The 22,687-nt window shown below is 45.5% G+C and overlaps 1 protein-coding gene and 1 long non-coding RNA gene across 10 annotated transcripts in view; one reads left to right on the top strand and one right to left on the bottom strand.

Annotated features, from left to right (window-relative positions):
- PITPNM2 (phosphatidylinositol transfer protein membrane associated 2) overlaps window positions 1-22,687 on the top strand; it is a 1,093,290-nt gene that overhangs the window by 661,560 nt on the left and 409,043 nt on the right. The gene's annotated exons all lie outside the window — the stretch shown is intronic.
- LOC144792527 (uncharacterized) overlaps window positions 1-22,687 on the bottom strand; it is a 72,296-nt gene that overhangs the window by 10,654 nt on the left and 38,955 nt on the right. The gene's annotated exons all lie outside the window — the stretch shown is intronic.

Below are 22,687 nucleotides of genomic sequence, written 5' to 3'. Positions count from 1 at the left end.
GCATCTGAATACAGACGTATGTATGTATATACATTGAAAGGCTCTTACTGGATTAGTTTATGTTTTTGTATTTATGTTGATCAATGTATTTTTGAGTGCTTTTATGGTGTTTACACTGAATTAAGAATTACGACTTACTATATACAGATATAATGGGACCCATTCAGAAAAACATTTATGAGTAGAGGAAGTAGTGCTTCAAAAGTACATTTTACGTACTTTTACATGCCTTAGTGAATCAAGGCGCGACATGTCCAACTTCCTGTTAGTAAAACTGCAAGAGGGCACATTCCTTTCTGTCTGTACTAACTGTATACGACTATTGCCCCATACTCCAAAATACCTTTGTGAATAGATCCCATTTTTAAGAGGAGCGTAGCAATCCATCTCTGTATCTGAACATAGTTATAGATATATAGAGATATGCAAATATATTTGATTAAGGGGAGCCTGACGCCCTTGTATGTGTCTGGAGAAAGAAGAATTGAAATATCATTAGATATACAATATCTGATATTAAGAAGAGCCTGGCTGTCCTTGTCTGCATCCAGATATGGAAGCATGTAGATATATCTAGATAGACAAACATATGAAAATAAGGAGAGCCTGGCTGTCCTGTCTACTTCTGAGTTAGATGAATTAAAATACATTTAGATGCAGAAACATATGATTTTAAGAGAAGCCTGGCCGTTCTTGAGTGTGTCTGGTTATAGCTCATATTAGGAGGAGCCTGGTCTTCCTTGTTTGCACCTGTGCATACATATTTATAAATATTTATAAATATACAAATATATCATATTAAGAGGAGCTTGGCTGTTGGTGTCTGCATCTTAATTTATAGTTTTTTGGGTGTTTGTGGTTTCAAGTAATGTTTTTGCTCCGTCAGTTCCTCCTGTACGGGTCATGTGCCCATTGTGTGGTTTCCTAAGTAGTTCTTGTCTCCTGTATCCATTATCTCACCACCATTTGGGTGTATTCCCACCCAGAACAGGTCATCTAAAGAAGAACCTGTCTCGTCAAAGGACATGATGAGAGTCAGCCTAGGGATAATTGTACCGTTTTCTTTTCATCCTTCGGAATAATTGACTATCTGAAACTTGTGAGTTGGGTAATATGATGAAAAGAGTGTTAAACATTAACAACAGGGAAATATTAATGTTTTTCAGCAAAAAGAACAATATGATTAATGAAATACTGTTTAGTCCTGTCTCTGCTGTAACATTATGACTACACAACAATGTGGTATTACAGACTTTAAACATATTCCTTAGTGGCTGAAAATAGATTCCTGAAATCACACTGTTATAGTCTCCTGTTTGCAGACTGTTAAAATCGTCAACATCTCACACATGTGCACCAAAATGTACTCTGGACTTTACGTCGTATAAGGAAGTTATCATTCTATTCTATCCCTAACCAGTAATAACTAAAGGAAATCTTCCTTTATTAGAACAAAAGCCCTCACCCACATAGACAGTGGCATGCTTCACCATAGGGCTCCGCCTCACATTGTTCAAGGTGTATACCAATGGGGGCTACAACTCTTATTGCAGGGGAGCACTTATTGGACTCGGGTGTGCCTGCTGTTAAGGAGGTGTCCTATCAGTGAGAAAAAGGAGTGAAATTACCTACTGACAGACCTATAGAGGTTATTCCTTGTTCCAGTCTGCAGGATTAAAAGGCCAGATTACGACTTTTGGCAGTACGGGCCAGGCAGCTTGCCAACGCCCTGCCCCAGCACTGCTAAGAGTCGGTGCCGCCTGCCAGATTACAAGTAATTGTGTGTTCTGGCGGGTGGTGTGGCAGTTCCCATGGCAGTGCCTCTTTCAATGGGAGCGCCACACAGGTTCCTGCAAAGTAAAGTCCATGCTGTGCAGAAACTGGGGTGCATGCACACAGGGAGCCCATAATGTCCCCTCTGCATGCATTCCAAGGCTGAGGGGGTCCTCTAGGGTCTCCTTTGTTTCAGCACCGCCAGCCTTTTCATGGAGGAAAGACCTCCATGAAACACTGGCGTTCCTGAAACTTGTAATATGCATGACAGTGCTGCAGCAGCAGCACCTGCATGTTACAATGGCCCTGACAGCCACGCCACCGACAGGGAACGTCGGTTCCCTGGCGGAGCCGGTGGTCCAATTACGGTCCCACCACCCAAATCGTAATACTGCGGTCAAACCACTGGTGCGGCGGTGACTAGGGCGTCACCGCTGCACCACCACGAGTCTGGCAGTCCTCAAACCGCTAGGCACATCATTAGGCCCTCTGACTGTGGTAGGAGGTGACGTGTGTCTGCCCCAAACGTACTGCTATTCGGATTAAAGGCCCAGGCCCTCTCAGTGTGTATAATGTTTTGACTTATAAGTCACAAATAAGAAACAGAGGGCTCACATAGTGGATGGGTAAAAAAATCCACCGTTTCGAGGAAACCCTAAGGGTACATTTTCTTATCTATATGGCGATCAGAGAGAATACTGAATCAGATATTTTGGTATCTGTGCTCTTTATTTGCGTCCAGTGAGCTTTGTATCAGCTTTTGGTTTCTGTTAGTTGCCTTTCTTGTCAAACTTATTTGTTTCCATCAGATTCTCAAATTCAATAGTTTTCTTTCCTCTTTTTGTGTTTGTCACTTCCCTAGAGCTGAGCTTTTTTACCACCCTTTTGATTGGATGACTTGTATCCCTCTTCTGTTTACATTTAGGGAACATCTTTTTTCTGTTGCCTCCAACACTTTATTGAAGTGGTTGCATTTGATTGCTCTCGTGCCCTCTTCCCCATGTCCTGTTTCGCCTCGTGCTCTTTGTGTTGCTCTCCCATTTTCGACTCACTTATTGCTTCTCCATCTGTCCCTATCTGCTCAACTTTGGTTTTATTACTTTTTCCCCAGACTCCTACTTTGCTACCCTGCTCCTCTCTGCTCAACACTACTTATCAGCGACATTGATATGCTCTCCCAAAATCCCTCCTGGGCTCCTCCACCCTGTTTTTTCTTTTCTTTACATGTATTTGAGATATTATGGGGGGCTTGGTAGCTGCAATGTGTTATTGGGTAGATTTGTTTTCCTAAATGCGCATTTGTGCACCTTATATTATCATCTTTTATATTTGCCATTCCAAGCTGGACGTCCGTAATCTTGTTCCTAATAAACAAAGAAATAAATGGCCTCCTATTTTGTTTGGACGTTTGTTTTGTGGTCTTCTGTTCTTTTTACTGCATCCACTGTTTTCATATTCATTTCTTGAAAAACATACTAAAACAATGATTCTTTCTCTGTCAGTCAGTCTTTCCTAAAGCTATCTAGTACGTCAGCTGACGTTCATTTTCTACACATTCTAAATTCCCATAAGAACTAGGGATTGCAAAACATAAATTAAGTCAAGTTGTCTTGTCTGAAATAGGTAATTCTCTATAACATATGAATTAGCTGTTAACTCTTTTGATGCTGACACTCAAAGGCGTCTTTTAGGTGCTAATCTTCTAGGATGGTTCCTAGTTTTATAGAGATAGCACATCTGATCAACATTGTTCTCATGTGAACTCATCTCTTTTCTGAGCACTTTCCGAGACAGTAGTGCGACTAGGGACATTATGGTCTCTGGTGTTCGGCCCATAGGAGTAGATGGTAAGATGGTGTATTTAGTGAAATGGACACACCAATACCTACTTCTCCCGCGACCTTCTAAGAAAGAGAAATCATAGCCTGAGGATGTCCTTCCAGGTCTAATGTGATGTGGCATATGTGCATCCTCTCTCAGTACGTGTAGTACACTCACAGAGGGAGCCTGATCACAAAGCTGTGTGCCCTGGAAGTTTAGTTTACACCCTCAAATGGTTCTAAAGCAACTTTTGCAATTCACAAAAGTTGGTTTCACACTTGAAAAAAGATTTACTCAAACAAATATTTTCCTTTGGGTGAATCTATTGACAGAGGACACATAAATAAAGCTTTATATTCCTCCAGTCAGTTCCTACTAACTGTGCCACAGGCCAAAGCGGTCACATATGGAAGCAGATCCTTCTCCATCAAGACAGACAAACTGTGGAGCTCTCTCCCTCTAGCTGTCATCAATCAGAGCCTACTTGAATCAGATTCAGGAAAAAAAAACGAAACCTGGCTTTTCAACCGGTAACTTCTATTTTCTTCTTTCTAAGGCTGGTTGTGTAACTTTTGTCACCTGCTTAGCACCAAGAAGCCTAGAGTAAGTGCTCTCTACAAATAAATATAAGGCAGATTTACAACCCCTCTTCGGGATAAAAAATGATGGTGCATGAAATGTAGTTGTAGTTGAGGCCATGAATGCAACTAGTGAGAAAAAAACAGCCTGCGAATTTTTCACAGCCTTGCAACTTTTTATCTTGAGTCATCACACTAGCATCTCTCAACTAACCAACTGCTCCACCACCAACCTTCAAATCATTTTTCAACTCTTCCTCCTTGTCTTCTCTCGGCTCCTTACAAAAAATGCAGATTTTGCCTGGAGGTTTAAGCCTGAAAGTACTCGCAACTAGCTTGAAAATATGCCAGAGGCAGCATGCTGTACATTATTGAAGGGTAGCGAAGTAAGCGAACTAAACTCACATAGGAACATGTGTATAGTAATCCATGGTACCCAACGTTGCAGACAAAAGGGGGTAAAACTCTGTATAGTGGGATGGGCTGGACCCAAAATAATGACTGCTACAATGACTGGATGATGTTGTGTCATTGCGATTTGGTTCTAAAGCCGATTCACGAGAAATGCCCCCCTCGCTAGGCTAGAGGTCTGTTTTCCAGGGCTTGGGTATCGAAAGATTGCGTTTAGCGCCAAGCAAGGTGGGCATTTCGCGTGAATCAGCTGCAGAACCAAAGCGCACTCCTCTTCCCCGATTCCACTCGTGGGACTCAATTTATCAAGTGCAAGAGTTGGTGTAAGTTTGCAAGTTTCGATTTCACGAAGGAGACATCCACTTGTTTGTCTACTAAAGGGTAAAACAACAAAACTGGGTCATGAGAATAATCCACAGGAACAACAAGAACTCATCATCCCAGGCAGAAGCCGTGTTGGAGGACAGAAACATGCAAAAATAGATCGAGAGCGTTAGTTTGATGCAAGGTTCAAATAACAAGCCACCAGAAGGGCAGCATCTGGTGAGAGTAGAGAAAGGTGGCGAGAGCCTGTGTGACTGCATACAGTATTGAAAGGGCGAGATTTTGATCGATACCTTATATCTATTGATCCAAACCTCGATCTGGTCGACTGAACCTTTGTTGCCTGTCTAGGAGGAAAACAGTACACCCATCTGCAAGTTAGTTCACCCAAGAAAGGACTCTACTCTCAAAGATCACGGACAACGTCTAGTTTTCAAAAGTTTATTGTAAAGATATAATGAGCTGCAAATACAGGCATCTCAGAATGAGATTCACGAGATACACAGGTCCAATTACATACATGTGCTCTCGAAAAGCCCTCAGACGAGCAACAGAAATCACTAACACAAGTTCTAAAAATAATAAAGCTATCAGCATAGACGCATATCTCTCCTTCATTTAGGTTGGAGGAAAACAAACACAGGTTAGGCGTCCCTACCCTGTTCTAGATGGTATCCCTACTTAACCAAATCCCAACCTAACAAAGGTGTCAGCAGTGAATGACCCCAAGGGAAGTCACTCACTCTAAGTCTCTTGGTGAAAACCTAAAGTTCTCCAGTCATGACCCCTCACTGCCTACCCATCCGCTCTCTAAAGGGTCCTCAGGTCTCTGCTCTAACTCCACCCAGGGGTGCTGTCCCTAATACAAAACAGTCAACAACATTTGAGACGCCCCTTGCGAAACGCCTCTCACGTGGTGCAACTTCAGGCTTTTTCCATGATGCTTTGTATTGGGCCTCAGACGTTAGAGTTGACCTTGCTTCTCAGACTCTTCTCCGGCCCGCTGATACCCCTTAAACATTCCAGAACCCTCCTCCATGTCTGGGCCGTCTACTGAACAGACCTCTATTCATTCATTTATAATTGGATCCCCCCTTTCCTGTTGCAGACAGATATCTGCCGCCAAGAACCCAACTCTCATAGACTTCTAAAAAGAAAAAGGCTTGCAACATTTCTCAGCCCAAACATGTACGTATAAATCAATTCTAAAACATTTCAGGCCTACAATATTTCTCATTATGATTATAGCATTCAACTTCTTCATTTAATTAAAGCATGTTAATACTCTTATTTCTATTATTAAGTAAACATTTCTATAAATCATGGTCCATTAATGCAATGACCAAAAACCTTAATATAATCTGTGTCGTGAAAAGAACCATTTTCCCCTTCAGCTCCAGCTCTGGCCCTGAGGCCTACCACGTTCTGCTTTTAACCACATACCATCTTATGTTTTAGCAGCTTCACGACATGGATTCAAAAATAATCACGTCTAATAAAATCATATAATGTCACACATTTCTGTATTAGTTCCACTTCTATTAAATCTCTACATTAGCTATACGTTTTTGAATATAATTGCAGATACTATTAGCACTCATGGCATTTCTCTTCATGATTTGTGCTTACTACAGGTAAGTGTGATGTACTCATACATGTAAATCAGTTTGCGCTCTCTCAGTTCCCCCCTTTGATGACCTCTCGGGGTCATCACTAACATTTAAACTGCAGTTATTGCTGGCATTCTCTGCGCTTCCAGAGCCCTCAGACTCCTGTACTGATTATCTTGTATGGCAGCCAATCTCCGCAGCTGCTCTCTTTGGGCCCTTTCTGACCTTCTTGCTCTGTACCATTTGAATACCCTCACCAATCCCCACAATATTATCCCACAGATCAATATTATGATGATAGGCTTTAGGATATACCATACAAAGCTTTTGCCTAAGGCGGAAAACCACCCTCCAACTGTACTCATTCCGTGGCCCACCTTTTCCCAGACATTTTCTCTACTCAAGTCTTCGATCTCCTTGTGAATACTAGTTATGTTCTTAATAACTTTCTCAAGGGGCTTCGAATTGTCTGGAATGTAAGTGCAACATTCCTGGACCTTCAAAGCCTTACAGACTCCGCCCTCTTTTGCTAGTAGGACATCTAATGCAAGACGATTTTGAAGAACCATAGCCCTTATCGATTGCATCTCTCCTTCTACCAGCATTAAGGACTGAGCAGTGCTGGCAGACAACCTGTCGACAACTGTTGCCAGTCGTCTAATTTTAACATCATTAAGGATTATTCCCAAAAGAGGGAACATAGCTCCAAAGACATCTCCAACCATTTCGGCATCACCTACATCTCTCCTTCCCCTCGATGATGTCTGACCCTCAATGATCACTAAGTCTTGTGCATGATATATTTTGGGGAAGACAATTGCCAAGTAACATGATCCATACCAGTTGTCAGGTAGTCTCACGTAAGCATTTCTTCCACATACAAAATACACATTTGGAATCACTTGCATTCCCTTCAGGAAATCCTTAGTGTAATACTCTAAATTAAAAGCATGTTCACAGTCAACTTCACCTACGTATACATTTTCATAATACGTTTTGGCTCTGTGAAGACATAACTTTCCTCTCTGCGCTTTATCTAAAGCTATTGGACCACTACTACCCTTTCTCTTATGTGACTTCTCTTCCTCGGTCCAATCTATTTTCCCTTGTCCTGATTTTTTCAAAATCTTTTGTCTCCTGTAACGATCATCCACCTGCCCTATGAACTTCTTCTCGACTTCTGACACCTTGCATGTCAGGTTATTTCTACGGGCATGTGAAGTATCTAAGGTAATCCAAGGAATGAAGAATTTGGCCAATCTGTCTTCACTCTTCCAGTAATCCCATTTATTCATCTGCTTATAATTCGGGACTTCTGGCAACACTGAATCATAATTTGAGAAATAGTATTCAAAACTATCTCTCTCATAAAATATACTAAGCAATAAGCTACATGTAATGCCATATGTCAGAGGGAGGTGATGATAGCGAATTCCTTCATCTACAGACGCAGGCAACTGCATGCAGACGTAGCAATCCTTAACCTCCATGGCATCCACGTATTCATACAAAAGTTTAGCATAAGCATTTGACCTAAAGTCTCCTTGGGACTCGTCTACATGTAACCTGCGGGCTTCTGCAGCTAATAACGCTTTCTCTTGAGTGTTTTCCCTTTTCTCACCAGCAACAGTGGGTGTAAGCGTTTCTACAGAACTCACATCAGTTACCTTTGCCTCTTCTTCATTTCCCTTTACATAAGAAATTGTTACCACTAAAGCTATTAATATTATCACTCCTACTATTAGTGTACCTATTATACATTTAGCTCTGCGGTTCGGGGTGCCGGCCTCCATTTCGACAGATATTATAGCTCTCTCTTTATCTTTGCAAAAAGTTCTTTTCCTCTCGTTCCTTTACAGTCTCTTTTCAATCCTTTTGTCTTTAGAATCCACACAGCTGGAGGCTGACAGCCTTCTTCGCAAAAGTCCTTTAACAGTTCAAAAAGACAACCCTAGCCCTTCTCCATCAACTCAAGGGAAGTTCCCTAAAATTCTCTGCTTCCTGGGCGCTAGGTAATCTTCTTTTTTTCTGCTTGCTATATTTACAAAGTCCTTTAACAGTCTACTATCAGATTTGTGGTTGCAGCTTCAATAGCATAGTTCAGTATTTCCAAACGAAGATTGTGCTCTTCATGTGCTGTTATCGTTGTACCAAAGTCGGGGAATTGCAATTCTGTAAGAAACATGTATTTTAACTTGCTGAGGCGGGGAGGTCTAGGGAGCACGAATGTCAGCGACCCTTCTTGTTCGACACCGGGTACCAACAGTCGTATTTCCACGGTGATAATGGGCTCAGAACTGGACACCACCACCGCTCGGATCCTCCCTGTCTCCGGTTTCACAGACATTTGACGCCAGATATGTCCACTCAGGTGTGGAGTATCTTCTGTTAGGCACTCGCACTCTTCTTGACCTTCTTCGGTCCGGTGCTTCAGCGCCCTGAGCACCTTCTTCTGGATCTGAGTCTTCTGATATCGGAGGAAGGGTTAACTCTGGAGTTGACCTCAGGCTAGAGCTCCTTCTTTGCGGCCAATTAGCTTCTCCACGTGCCCTTCTACTCCTTCTCCTTCTGGTCTGTTCTCGCTCTCTTTCAGACCTGTCAGGGTCAGACTCGTACTCCCAGCTACTTTCTCCTTCTGTAGCGTCCTCCGTTTCGCTGTTGTACTGACCGTCCTCAGCTTGGTCAGACTCGTTCCCTGCTTCCGCTGACACCTCTACAGCTTGGCTAGCCCCCTCTATGGCTTCTCGGTCCTCAGCTGGACGTCTATCCGAGAGAGGAGCTGTTTCCAGAGGTGCTGGAACCCTTTTCGTATGTGACGCGTGGATCCAATTGGGCAGGCCTCCCACCTTTACAGCTGTGTTGGTGATCAGGATGACCTGGAAGGGTCCACGCCAACGAATATCCAAACAGCTTCTTCTCACGTGTTTTCTTACCAGGACCCAGTCCCCAGGGTTCAGGTCATGGCACGGGCCCTGGCACGCTGGAACCTCTGCAGCCTGCACCTGAAGGGACACAGAACGCATGGCGTCAGACAGCCCCTTACAATAGTCCAGGATCATATCATCTGTGATATTTAACAGTGCAGTAGCTGGAATAGATGGCAGCCTCATTGCTCTCCCCATTAACACCTCATGTGGTGACAACCCTGTTCTTCTGTCTGGGGTACTACGAAGGCTCATGAGAACTAATGGCAGGGCATCAGGCCAACTCAGGGTCGTTGAGGAGCACACTTTCGCTATTCTGGCCTTGATTGTGCCATTGATTTGTTCCACAATTCCTGAGGCTTCTGGTCGGTAACTGCAATGTAGCTTTTGGTCAATATTTAGTGCTACACAGATCATCTTCACAAGCTCGCTGTTAAAATGTGTTCCCCTATCTGATTCCAAAAAGGCCGGCACCCCGAAGCGAGGGATGAGTTCTCGAAGCAGTAACTTAGCCACCGTGAGGGTGTCGCACCTACGTGTAGGGTATGCCTCAACCCATCTGGAGAACACACAAACAACCACCAGGACATAGCGGAGGCGGTTGCACCTTGGCATTTCAATGAAATCTATCTGCATTCTATTGAATGGACCTCCTGACCTTCCTATGTGACTTAGTGCAACTGGTGTTCTTTTCCCTACGTTCAGCTGCTGGCAGGTCACACAACGCTGGCACACTGCTTCTGCTGCTATTCTAAACTTAGGATTGTACCAAGTCTGTCTAAACACTCTCAGCATAGCATCTCTCCCTAAGTGTACTGGACCATGTATGAGCCTAGCCATTGGACTCACCATCTCATTGGGCAACACTGCTCTGCCGTCTGCTGAGACCCAAAAATGGGTCTCACCCATTACACATCCTGCCTTTTCCCATGTTTCTTTTTCAGAATCTGGAGCATTTTCTTGCATGGTTGACAGTTCATCCCAAGTATCAACAGTTTCCAGTATCATGGCTAATTCAGTTCTTACATTTATTCCACCCACATCCACCTCTGTGAAAGAGTAACCTTGTTCCGCGCAATACCGCGCAACTTCATCAGCATATCTATTGCCTTTCGAAACAAAGTCCTCATTTCTGGTATGTGCGATGCACTTTACAACTGCGATACTTGCTGGGCATTGCAATGCTTCTAACAACAGGCGCACAAACTCTCCATTGCGAATGGGAGAGCCTGAAGAAGTCATGAACCCTCTTTGAGACCATAACTGCCCGTAATCATGAACTACCCCATACCCATACTGGCTGTCGGTGTAGATGGTGACTCGAATTTGGTTGCCTGCTAAGCAAGCACGTGTCAGGGCAATAATCTCGGCTACCTGAGCGGAGTGTACTCCTTCCAGGCACCCAGCTTCCACAACTCCTTCAATTGTACAAACAGCATAAGCTGCTCTCAACTGCCCAACTTCGTCTCTTACACATGAGCCATCGACAAAGAAAACTTCGTCTGGGTCGGTCAGTGGCTCATCTACGATGTCGGGTCTGGGTTTGGTGCATAGTTCAGTCACATCGAGACAGTCATGGTCTGTACATTCATCATCATCATCGATATCATTTGGAAGTGGCATTAAGGTAGCAGGGTTCAAAACAGAGCATCTCTTGAGGGTCACGTTCTCTGCAGCAAGAATAACTTGCTCATAGCGCGTGAGCCTGCTGTTGGTCAGATGCTGTGTTTTGGTCCTGGTCATTAACAGTTCAACAGAATGTGGCACGCACACCTCTAACGGGTGCCCCATAACGATATTTTCACATCTTTCAATGCTGACACCCGTTGCAGCAACGGATTTGAGACATCCGGGCAACGCTGCGGCTACTGGGTCTAAAGTAGCCGAGAAATAAGCAACTGGTCTACGGGCATTCCCATGGATTTGGACCAACACAGACAACGCACAACCTTCTCTCTCACAACAGTAAAGGAAGAATTGTTTATTGTAATCAGGCATTCCCAATGCCGGAGCACGACACAGGTCCTCTCGCAGCTGTAAGAAAGCCATCAAACAGTCTTTGTCCCATGGTACCGGATCACTCACCTCTTTGTGCGTCAGTTTTTGCAAGGGCTTTGCTTTCAGTGAAAAGTTCACGATCCACTGTCGGCAATAACCCACCATCCCTAGAAACATCCTGACCTCTCTCTGTGTCTTAGGCGCATTCATTTTCATGATCGCCTCTATCCTGTCTGGTGACACCTTTCGTTTGCCTTTCTCAATTCTGTGTCCCAAGTACTGCACTTCTGTCAGGCAGTACTGCAATTTTCCCGGGGACACCTTATGCCCATTGGCAGCTAGGTGATTTAACAAAGCAATGGAGTCTTCCCTGCAAGCTTCTTCTGTCTCTGACGCCACAAGAAGGTCGTCTATGTACTGGACCAGAACTGACTTCTGGGGCAGCACTAGACTTTCAAGATTTTTCTTCAAAAGCTGGTTAAAGATCGATGGACTCTCTGTATACCCTTGAGGGATACGACACCATGTTAGGACGCGATTTTCCAGTTTAAATGCGAAAAGAAAATGGCTATCTTCGTCCAAAGGGATCGAAAAGAAAGCCTGGCAAAGATCGATCACTGTGAACCACTCTGCTTGGAATGGAATCTGAAACAGTATCACTGATGGATTCGGTACCACTGGACAACACGAAACGACTATGTTATTAATCTTTCGAAGGTCCTGCACTATCCGAAATTTCCCATTTGGTTTCTGCAGACCCATAATCGGGGAGTTACATGGACTACCCACGATTTCTTTCAGTATTCCCTGTTTAATCATGGACTCGATCACGGGTTTTATGCCTGCAATCGTTTCTGGAGTCAATTTATATTGGGGTGTTCTTGGGAACTCAGCATGCGGTTTCACTACAATTTTCACTGGGTCCACCCCTTTGACCAATCCAATCTCTTCCCCAGTGAAATCCCATACTTCTGATGCCACTGTCTCTCTCAAATCCCAGGGAAGCTCGTCTACTGTCAAAGTAGGGTACAGCTCCACACATATTCTTGAGTTTGCAACTTTGAAATCTGCATCATCATCATTGGTCAATACCTCCACTCCCTGAGGTGTACAGTATATAGTACAATTCAATTTACACAACAGGTCTCTTCCTAGCAAACACACAGGACTTGAATCGCAAACTACAAATTGGTGCTCATCGCTGTACTTCCCTATTTTCACCTGTACCGGTTCTGTCAATTGGCTGGTTATTCTCCTGTTTGCGACCCCTACCACCTGTATGGTCTCTCCAGACATGGGCAGGTCTGGAACTGCAGCTGATCTGATCGTGGATCTAGTGGCTCCTGTGTCCACCAGAAATGTCGTAGGGCACCCTGCTACTTCTGCTTCCACATAGGGTCCCCTCTGATCTACCTCTAAGGCTGCCCCGAGGGTGCAGTCTTCTCTTTCCACTCTCTGTCCGGTTAATGGGTCCACATAATAGCACTCTTCCCCTTCCACAAACAGGGGCATTTGTCTATAGGTCTTACCCATACTCCCTACTCGAGGAGGTTGCGGGAACTGGGCTCGGGGAGGAGCCCCCCCTTTGAGCACCTTTCCTTGGTATGGCGTTACCCCTCTTGTAGGTGCGCTCTGAACCTCTTCCTCCTCTATCTCTTGCTCTCCTATCTCTACATTGTAGGGGCACTCGCGTTTCCAATGCCCCAGCTCGTTGCACTGGTGGCACCTAGTCGTTTTCTTCAAGGTAGCTATGTCTATTCTGGGTCTAAAGGTGGAACTCTCCTCGTTACCCTTGTTCTGACTGTACTGCTTCTTTCCTCCTGTACCTGTCCCTTGCTGCTGTTGCTGTGGTCCCCCCTTCCCTGCTGCTTGCATCTGTACCACCATCAACTTTTCCTTTAGTTTCTTAGCCTTGGAATCTATCTCATCACAGCAGTACCTGGCATATCTCAGTATTTCATCTAGGGGTTTAGTTTGCCAACAAATCGAGTGTTGCTGAATCATTAAACTAATATCCGGTCTCAGTCCCAGAACGAACTTGGACACGAATTGTCCTATGTCTTTTGGATCCATTACATCCAAACCGCTATACTGTTTAAACGCCTTCAGCAATCTCTCGTAATATTCATGGACTGTCTCTTTGGGTTCCTGTCTCGTTCGGTCTATTCTGACCCAATCTATGTCTTGCATTGGCACCTTCTCTTTCAGCCAAGTCATCACTCTCTCGAATTTTGCCATCACAATCTCGGACGGCCCATTAGTCTTGGCATCTCTCTCTGGCTCCGTTGTGGGCCACTCAGCGCTAACCTTGCATGCTGTCCACAGATCTCCTGGTACTACAATGTCAAACAGCGTGTTCAGATCTATCCATAGGACCTTGGAGATTTTTACAAACCTCTCGACTTGCTTGTACCACTCCACAGGGTTCTCTCGTAACTTGGGGAAAGAGGTGGTAAAAGCAGCTAAATCTCCCCTACTCCAAGGGACATGTACATAGTTCCCATTTGCAACTTCCCGCAAAGGGTAAGCTTCTATTCCCTGCTGTCCTGGTGTCATACCAATCATGCTTCTCCTGCCGGTCCCTTTCTTGGACCACCTCTCTTCCCACTTATCTAGTGCCCTCCATGTCCTTATTCCAGTAATCAATTCCCTTATGTGTGTTTTCAGCCCAATCGTTCTCCTCTCATCTAGGTCTCGATCTGAGTAATGTAGCCTGTGGTTACCCTGTAATGCTTTGGTTCTTGACAAGTCCACCATATATTTGCCTGCTAGTTCGACTAACTTCTCATGGACTGCTCTCGCCTTTCGAGTGATGTCCTTTGCCATATACAGTATTTCATCCTGTTCATACATTTCCATTCTTTCTAAAGGCAGGGTACCATCTACCATGTCATCCAGGTCTAACCTTAAACTGGAGACATCGAGTCTCTTGGCTTTTATCTCAGCTCGCAATATGTCTTTCGAAGGGGGCTCACTGGTCTCCCTCCCATCCCAACTTCGAGCTCTGCGTTTGGGCTCAGGAGAGTTAATGGGTGGCCTCCCTTGCTCCCATCTCTCCAGGTCCCATGCTCGGCCATCCGATCTTGGAAGGTGATGGAACACGGGCCTGTTACCCCTACTCTCTCTCTGCCCACTCTCATCTTCTTCTCTCCTCTCACCGCATAGCTCTCTATTATTTTCTCTCTGGTCGCTACACTCCCTTTGCCTCGTATCGCTCAGTATCCGATACGATCCTTCCTGGTTCCCCATATTCCCTGGGCTGCGCTCATTTCTGTCATCACAGGGACTATGGTGCGTCCTCTCACAACTCCCATTCAGTTCTCTGGTGCCAGGTACACAGTGTGGACACTTAAAGCTGTTTCTGTACTCTTGCGCTCTCCTCTCCTCTTCACTGAGTATTGGGCGCGCCACCCCTTCACTCCCGGGGCCCCCGTTTTCCAGGTCTGTTCTACCTCCACTCCGGGCCCAATGGGTGACTCCCCTACTCCCTCTACAGTCCCACTCCGGGCTACTCTCCCCAGCCCCGCAGTGAGTCCGTGCTCTGCTGTCCTGACTTTCCCTTTCTGCTTCTGCCGCATTGATGCACTTTTGAGCCTTCACTGCCTCATCCCACTGCTTCATGTACTCATTTAGCTCTTGAAAGGATTTTCGTCCAGATCCCCTCAGATCCATTGGCCATCTAGGGCCCCCAGGATCTCCTCCTGGGTCCCCTGCTGTGTGCATCGGTGTACTCCACTCTCTGGGTATCGGCATCTGACTTGGGGAATTAGTGGTATCGTTCCTCCTCGCCTCCTCTGCTCTTTCTCTGTCTTTCCGTTTCCGTTCTTCCCCTCTTGCTCTCTCTTGGTCATATATCGATATTATAGGACCTATGGTAACAGGTACCTGTAGTGCATCTGGTAATGGGTAGGATGTGGCGCTTTCCGTTTCCGGCGCTCTTTGTACCACAAACCTACCGACTACCTGTTGCACCTGACTAGGCTGAGACAGCTCTCTCTTTGGCTCAGGATCCCACTCTGAACTGGGAAGCGGTCTATGCTCTCCTGCATTGCCCCCCTTTGCTCCTTCAGTATTCTCGACCTCTCCCCCTGCTCTATTATACGGGGGTGGCCTGTCTGTCAGTAATCTGTTTATCAGACTGTCCTCTGTTTCGCTCTCATCATCTTCTTCCAGGGGACTTTTATTTACTGGCGCCTCTAACACTGGGTACAGTTTATTTACTTCCATGTTATGCACTCTCCATCTTTTAGCATCCGCATCCCACCTGGCATCCTGCACTGCCCTTACCGAGCGTTTCACCCTTTCTTGTCGTCTGTTCATATTCTTTTCATGCGCTGCCCTAATCCATGCATCAAGAGCTTCAAACTGGGTTGGTCTAGGCAAGGGTCTCTTTGAGGTCATGACTGATTTCAATCGATGTAACACCTCTAATCTGAACGTCCCGTACTTCGGGAACGTCAGTTCCTCATTTCCTTCAGTAATCTTACTCCACTCTGATATCCAAAGGATCGTATGCAACCCAACATTTACTGCCATATAACGAGCTGGCGTACCCTCCGGCGGGGCTTCTTCCCCTTCATACGATCCTCGCTTCTCTTTCTTAAACAGCGCTTTCAACCATTTAAAACACTTCATAATTATGCGCACAAACTCCAGCCTCGCTACTCTGTTTACTTCCTGATGACAATCCACCAATCCTGTCGCGGCTTTGCTAGCTTGGCCTATCACAGCGCGGTCTTTCTCCTGTCGGCCAATCACGTCGCGACCCTGTCTGACGTGTTCGCTATCTGGCCTATCACAGCGCGGTCTTTCGCCGGTCAGCCAATCACTGCGCGACACCACCTGACGTCACTTTTCTCCGCTTCGCAGCAGCACCCCTCCTTTCTCAACTCGTCTCCCGGTTATGCATGCGTCCCATTCATACACCGAAAAATGACTACTTCCGACCAAGCGGTCACTTCTCTCTCGACTGTACGTCCACAGTCTATCTGTAATTGTCAACACAACTGACGAGATGTCTATCGTCTCTCTGATAGGTTGCTTACACACACAGTAACTTCCGACCAGCGTCCGTTACTCACGCACTCACTCTTACGTTCCCCCTATCTCGGTCTCTCGGGTGATCAATGGTACCTCATGACCCCCTTCACACTAGTTGACAATTACTCTGGGTGTCCGATACACCCGAACCACTTAAGCTCTCCTTGAACTTAAGGTTTCCACCGGTTGCGCGCGCTCACAACCTGTTCCACAGTCACTCTACAGACATTCAACTCCGCCAGACATTACAACATAGATACAATACAAAACACCGCAATCTAACACGCATAACCCTTTATACTCACTCTCGACCGATACTGCTGCTTTTTCTGTCTCACGTCATCCGGATCTTCATCTGCGGGCTGTTCTTCCGATCATCGATTTCTAGGGGCCTTGGGGTAAGCTAACCTGGCCTAGGTCACCGTCCTCAAGAAGGCAACCATCCTCTATAGCTACCAACTGAAAGGGCGAGATTTTGATCGATACCTTATATCTATTGATCCAAACCTCGATCTGGTCGACTGAACCTTTGTTGCCTGTCTAGGAGGAAAACAGTACACCCATCTGCAAGTTAGTTCACCCAAGAAAGGACTCTACTCTCAAAGATCACGGACAACGTCTAGTTTTCAAAAGTTTATTGTAAAGATATAATGAGCTGCAAATACAGGCATCTCAGAATGAGATTCACGAGATACACAGGTCCAATTACATACATGTGCTCTCGAAAAGCCCTCAGACGAGCAACAGAAATCACTAACACAAGTTCTAAAAATAATAAAGCTATCAGCATAGACGCATATCTCTCCTTCATTTAGGTTGGAGGAAAACAAACACAGGTTAGGCGTCCCTACCCTGTTCTAGATGGTATCCCTACTTAACCAAATCCCAACCTAACAAAGGTGTCAGCAGTGAATGACCCCAAGGGAAGTCACTCACTCTAAGTCTCTTGGTGAAAACCTAAAGTTCTCCAGTCATGACCCCTCACTGCCTACCCATCCGCTCTCTAAAGGGTCCTCAGGTCTCTGCTCTAACTCCACCCAGGGGTGCTGTCCCTAATACAAAACAGTCAACAACATTTGAGACGCCCCTTGCGAAACGCCTCTCACGTGGTGCAACTTCAGGCTTTTTCCATGATGCTTTGTATTGGGCCTCAGACGTTAGAGTTGACCTTGCTTCTCAGACTCTTCTCCGGCCCGCTGATACCCCTTAAACATTCCAGAACCCTCCTCCATGTCTGGGCCGTCTACTGAACAGACCTCTATTCATTCATTTATAATTGGATCCCCCCTTTCCTGTTGCAGACAGATATCTGCCGCCAAGAACCCAACTCTCATAGACTTCTAAAAAGAAAAAGGCTTGCAACATTTCTCAGCCCAAACATGTACGTATAAATCAATTCTAAAACATTTCAGGCCTACAATATTTCTCATTATGATTATAGCATTCAACTTCTTCATTTAATTAAAGCATGTTAATACTCTTATTTCTATTATTAAGTAAACATTTCTATAAATCATGGTCCATTAATGCAATGACCAAAAACCTTAATATAATCTGTGTCGTGAAAAGAACCATTTTCCCCTTCAGCTCCAGCTCTGGCCCTGAGGCCTACCACGTTCTGCTTTTAACCACATACCATCTTATGTTTTAGCAGCTTCACGACATGGATTCAAAAATAATCACGTCTAATAAAATCATATAATGTCACACATTTCTGTATTAGTTCCACTTCTATTAAATCTCTACATTAGCTATACGTTTTTGAATATAATTGCAGATACTATTAGCACTCATGGCATTTCTCTTCATGATTTGTGCTTACTACAGGTAAGTGTGATGTACTCATACATGTAAATCAGTTTGCGCTCTCTCAGTATTGTCTTCAAAAACACAGTGCATCCAAAGTGCTGAAACTAGGGGAGATCCCAGTACCGGTCTTGAACTTGTTTTCAGTCACGTCAAAAGAAGCCGCTGCCTTGGTAATCCATGCAGAGATTCTGCATACACTGAGATCTCCCACCTTAAAGCTGATTTCTCGGTGCTTAGAGTCCACTAAAAAACGCTGTTTTAAGGTTGAATTGAAACTAACATCACAGACTTCAGGACCCCATTCCGAGTGCTGCAGTTAACACAAAGGTTGTGATAACTGGGGTTACTGATCCCATCAAGATTTACAGCAAGCGTGTGGACACCACAGGAACCGTGTTTTAAGACTTGACAACTGTGCAGAGCAACCGAAGGAATGCCGGAATAGATTTTCGCATGAGCATGAAGATCAAGGTGCTAACTGGTTAAAGCAATGAGGGTCTCATTACAAATCCTCTGTTAAATCCAAAAGGGCTGTGCCTTGAAACATAAGCAAAAAGAACAATTGAGAGACTGAATACTGCACATCGCCTGCATGACTTTTGCTTTGAAACAGAAATGGACAGTCCAATCAAGATTATAAGATCCGAAGTCATCCTGAATGTCTGGTGTTTTTCGCCCAGAGACTTCAGCTACTGAAATTCCAGAAGATAAAATGGGGAATTACCAATGAAATTTGGTGTGGTGTTTCTGATTCACTGGTTATGAATTGATGCAGCATGATTTGCACCGTGCAGATCTCTGGTGCAAACTCAAGTGCAAGCAGCACTCCAGCGGTAGGACCATTAGACTGAGGTGTGACACAACAAATCAAATACAGTGTGATACAGTGGAACACGTTTGGCCCCACAAGAATGACGGAGAGTGATAGGTTTGCGAACTAGCCACACAAAGTAGTCTCTTCTGCATGACCTTCAGCTGGATAGCAGCATCAGGGTAATACAATTTTGTCAGTGCTACATACATAGATAAACATTCACACAGAAACCAAATTATGATACATTTCATTTCTATCTCAATACCTTAAGGGACTCCCTGTGTCCAACTTTAAATTGGGAATACCTGCATCCGAATTCCCCCGCGGGTTAGCAATGCCGGAGGTAAGATTAACTCTGGGTGAGTTTAACTATGATGTTTTCGGGTCCCCTCATATGGGGCCATAGGTGAGCAACATAAACCAAACAATGGGAATCCAAAAGCACTGGTAGCAGTCAGAGAGCACAGACAAAGGACAGAGAAGGGTGGAGAGGATGTAGCCTTACAGCTAGAGCGGTCGACCTCAAAGCTGGGGAGCCGGGTTCGAGTCTGGGCAGGGACGCTCAACATCCTGTGATTCTGGGCAAATCACTTAATCTCCCTGTGCCTAATAAAAACGAATGTGTCCTTCTGTAACAAAACTGGTACTCATGTAAAGCGCTCTGATACCCGATGTATCGGGTCTAGTTCGCGCTATATAAAACTCTTTAAAAAAAAAAAAAAAAGGTGGCAGGGAAGTGAGGTCAAAAACAAAGAGGAATTAAAAAAAAACGTTTGAAAACATAGAACCATTCTATAAAGCTGATGTGATCTCAGCGCATAGAATTTATATTAACTTTTTTTTATACCAAATCAATGTAAAAAATTAGCATTTATTTTCAAAAGATTTTAAAATGGTCATGGAAAACTGTGCGGTATGCCTGCTTCTAAGTATAAGTCGCTTACGACCCATGTACGGTACCACCTACTGGAGTCTCCACTCATGAACATATTGACCATGGCTTTAGCTACTTTTCCATTTTCAATTTACCGACTGGTTATATTATAGTAACCGGCAGTATTTGGTCTAGCTTTTCTCTACCTAGTGGCATTTTCTTAGGGCCTCATTCTTAAAATTAGTTACACATGTAAAGATGACTTGCACGTCCAAATAGCCTTATTTACAACTATAAAATCACTTTTCCAATTCATGAACTTTGGTTTCAAACACTTTCATGGATTTACTCACTGAAGCAGGACCTCTGGAATAATGCAGCAGGGGAGGATCAAGTTATGCAGCAGGGTTGACTAAATTATGCAGCAAGAAAAGTCAAATTATAAGGTGTAATGCTGCACCTTTTGTGATGGTATACTTCAATATGTTGTCATTTTTACGCAGGCTAACACTGTCTGGAGTAAGAGTTACTGCTCTTAATTAGTTCCAGTGTAACACCCTCATGCAGCAATAAGCGACAAAAAAGTAAACCTTTGCGAAGTGCCTTCCACTGAGGGCAACTGCGCCGCTGCGTTTTTAATAACTTCTGATTCTTTTGAGGTAGGAACACTTATTTTTAATGCTAAAGATTATGGAGCAGATGATCATGTGGCAAATGTGACACAGCAATAATTATGCAGGAAACACTGCTGCCGGAAAAAAAACGTATAATGTTAGTGTCCCTGACTTGAGTGTAAACTAGACCTGTGGGTGGAAATTGGGTGTTCCCCAGCGCCTGGACGATGTGGTGAAGGTCTAGCTTTCCTAGCCGGAACCGGAAGGGAGTAACAGGAAGCGGAAGGCGGCCATTTTGATTATCGGCGCCGACCGCATACAAAGCAGCGGTGTATCCCGGCGCTTCGGGTAATAAATATAACTAAAGAAGCTCTCGGCTCCTGTGATCATTGGGTAAAGGGGGCTTCCACAATGGCGATGAGGTGTCCTTGCCCGCAGTGTGCCCAATAGCAAGCAGACACGCACGGCGACTCCCCGGTTCCCGCCGAAGGGAGAGACACGCCCACCACCCGGAGCGCGGCAGAGGACAGAGCGCGCTGCGCTCACAGCACTTTCCGACCACAACCACGCCACAGGTGCCAGCGAGTAGTGGGAGCAACAGCATCCTGGTGATACTGCCTAGCTGCTGTTGCATGAGGTGGCAGCAAGTGACCACCATTACCGAGCAGCGCTCACCAAGGAGAGAGTCGAGCCGGCTAGGACAGGTGCACAGTACGCCTCTCCTGTCTCAGGGGCCACGAGGTAGAGAAGTTTGAACCTGTGTTCGTGAGGCAGGTGGGAGGCAAGGACTGCGCGGCGCAGTTCCCGCGCCAAACTGGCGGAGGAGGCAAGCCAAGGCGGTAAATCGGCGGCGGTTGGCAGAGAGGGACAGCGTTCCCTACACACCACGGCAGCGACATCGAGTGGAGCGACAGGGGGCAGTGGCAGCGTAGCGGACACCAGCACCAGACAGACTATTGGCAGCCCTCCCAACCGTGACGTTGCAGCTCCTTCTAATTCCACCGTCGTCAGGAGGATGGCGGCGCAATCCACAACACTCACTCAAATGGTGCCTTTTCTCCCAGCCAGGGGTGAACCGGTGATGCCCTGGGAGGATTGGAAGAGGTACTTCCAGAATTATCTAGAGGCGTTAGAAGAAGAGAGTGGGGCGGCATATTCCAGCAAGAGGAGATTGAAGATCTTGCTGCACAATTTGGGCCCTGAAGGCATCAGAGTGTTCGACACCATTGTGAAAGGTCAACGGGATGACACTGATGACGACGTGTTCAGCCATGCCATAGCTGATCTAGATGCGCACTACAGACCCGTGGTATGCGTGGCTATTGACAGACACAGTTTCTTCCACAGAAAGCAAGCAGGAAGCGAGACAGTGGATGAATATGTGTCTGCACTTCAAAAACTGGCCCTCACATGCAAGTTCGGTCCTCTACACGATGACCTCATCCGTGATCAAATAATTATGCACACTACGAGTACGCACGTCCAGGAGAAATTGTGGGTCAACGGCGATGCCTCCTTGAAAGAGGTGTGGGCCATGGTGAAGAAGGCGGAGATGTCAAAGAGGTGTGCGCAAGCAGCCAGGAAGGACACGGGAAACACACAGACAGTCTGCAGAGTCATGACGAATTACAAAGGTGAGAAGAACAAACAGAAAGAATCAACGAGAAACTCGGACAACAGAAAAGGCCCGCAACAGACAGGAGCCACAGCCCAAAGGACAAGCAGAGGAGGTAAACCGAGTTGTTACAGGTGTGGAAGCACAACACATTTGGGAAACGACAAGGTATGTCCGGCGTTCCGGGCGAAGTGTGCATATTGCAACATTTTCGGACACTATGAGAAGGTGTGCCGTCGCAAACCCAGAGGTGCCACCGTCAGATACGTGGACCAGGAACAATATGAGGAGGAAGAGAACCCCGTAGAAGAAGAAGATCTGCAAGAGTTTCTATACATTGATACACAGATATTGGATGTGGGATGCACGGAATCGGACAAGCCAAGGTTGGACATGCACATAGGAGGCATACCCATAGAAATGATAGCGGACAGCGGAGCTCCCATCACCATAATTCAGAAGCAGGTATGGGAGAGAGAGTT

The sequence above is a fragment of the Lissotriton helveticus genome, chromosome 11, assembly GCF_964261635.1.
Source record: "Lissotriton helveticus chromosome 11, aLisHel1.1, whole genome shotgun sequence".
Lineage (NCBI taxonomy): Eukaryota > Metazoa > Chordata > Amphibia > Caudata > Salamandridae > Lissotriton > Lissotriton helveticus.
This window is presented reverse-complemented; position numbering and strand designations above follow the sequence as displayed.